Source organism: Apaloderma vittatum, unplaced genomic scaffold (assembly GCF_000703405.1).
Source record: "Apaloderma vittatum isolate BGI_N311 unplaced genomic scaffold, ASM70340v1 scaffold17700, whole genome shotgun sequence".
Lineage (NCBI taxonomy): Eukaryota > Metazoa > Chordata > Aves > Trogoniformes > Trogonidae > Apaloderma > Apaloderma vittatum.
In genome coordinates this window covers 9,876-11,625 of record NW_009696401.1, presented here as the reverse complement: position 1 = coordinate 11,625, position 1,750 = coordinate 9,876, and the positions used below count along the sequence as shown (strand labels likewise).

Genomic DNA, 1,750 nt, shown 5'->3' with positions numbered 1-1,750 from the left:
CCATCTCTAGCTTTAATCCATTCCCTCTAGTAGAGACATCCTAAAAAGCCCCTCACCAGCTTTCCTGTAGCCCCCTTGAGATACTGGAAGGCCACAATAAGGTCTCCTCGGAGCCTTCTTTTCTGCAGACTGAACAGCCCAACTCTCTCAGTCTGTCTTCATAGGAGAAGTGTAATGGCTTTATAGGTGAGAACAAGTAACTTAACTGCAGTAGTTTAACTGCAGTAGTTTAGCGCCTCCCGTATGGTCTAGCGGTTAGGATTCCTGGTTTTCACCCAGGTGGCCCGGGTTTGACTCCTGGTATGGGAAGCTTTCATTTTTAGGGGGCCGGTTAGCTCAGCGGTTTGAGTGTGGTGCTGGCAACAAGGACCAACACCGAGGTCGCAGGTTCAATTCCCACTTGGTCCCCATGTGTTGCCAGGTCTAGTCGTGAGGTGGCGTCCCTGCCCAAAACAGGGAGGTTGGACTAGATGAGATGATCTCTAAGGTCCCTTCCAACCTAGGCCATTCTATGATTCATCTGCCATCCATTCTATGATTTGTTGTGTTATACTGAGGTATGAGTACTGCTTTTTCATCTGAGTCTGTGAGACTTCTGTCAATGAAAGGACTAGGTGGAGGTTTATATATATATATACCCTTCCGTTATGTTCTTAAAATGCTGTGTCTTGAAGTATGTCTTGAAGGGATGATTTTGTAATCTATGAGATGAGTAGCATATAAATTCTAGGAAAAAGAATAATCTTTTGCTGCTGTTCAAGAGAAATATCTGTAAGGTGGTGCTGATAACACCAGGGCCGCGGGTTCGATCCCCGTTCGGTCCCCATGTGTTGCCTCATTTAGTTGAGAAGTGTCCCTGCCCACAACAGGGAGGTTGGATTAAGTGATCTCTAAGGTCTCTTCCAGCCTAGGCCATTCTTTGATTCTGTGATTCTCATATGCATAAACATGACATGGGTAATGTATCTCAAAGGACAAGTTACTTCAGCTAACCTTCATTTTCTTCAGAAGTTGTACTCTTGTGTTGACTGTGGCTGAAGTACATGAGCATTCTCCCCTACACTCTGCAATGAAAAGTAAGCACAAAATAGAAGTACACGTATTCTTTAATCCTTCAAATGCTATGTACAGTATTAGCTGCAATTGTGTTCAAACCTTGTATAAGACTGAATTTTTTTTGCAAATCTCAAACCTGTGATCCTTTTGTAAAATTATGAAAACGTTTTAAAAAACAGAAATAGCACTAGCTCCTTGAGAGTGTGTGTGCAGCTAGCTGTAATAATTCCATTTATTCTGAAAAAAATGGAGACAGTAAATGAGCATTTGATTTATAATTGAAATATAATTAATCATCCAAAACAGACTGTAACACTGCTGTTTAAGGTCATATTGCTTAATTGATGTTCTCCACAGCTGTAACTTTCTTCTCATTTCATTTACAATTCATACTCTTGCTGTCATTTGCCCGTTTCTCTTCCCTGCATGACTGCCTTTTTGTTTATCTTCCTGCATTATGTTTTTATTTATAGAGCAGAAGTTATTGTACACTTTCTATCTGCTTGCTAAATTCCCTTTATACATGCTAAACCCCCATTTTAAGCTGATTTTCATACATTCACAGAAAATATTCAGTACTTCATTCTTAGATTTATTCACATTTTGACAGTAATTGGTAGAAAACTGTTTCTTGAATCTGATAGACTAAAACAAACCAAAAGAACAGTTGGGAGAAAACTTCCACATGCCAGAG

General features: G+C 40.3%; 1 non-coding gene across 1 annotated transcript; it reads left to right on the top strand.

Annotated features, from left to right (window-relative positions):
* The first annotated feature begins 237 nt into the window (after window positions 1-237).
* TRNAE-UUC lies at window positions 238-309 on the top strand. The gene has a single exon. It is a non-coding gene; the product is annotated as a tRNA-Glu (tRNA).
* The last annotated feature ends 1,441 nt before the right edge of the window (window positions 310-1,750 follow it).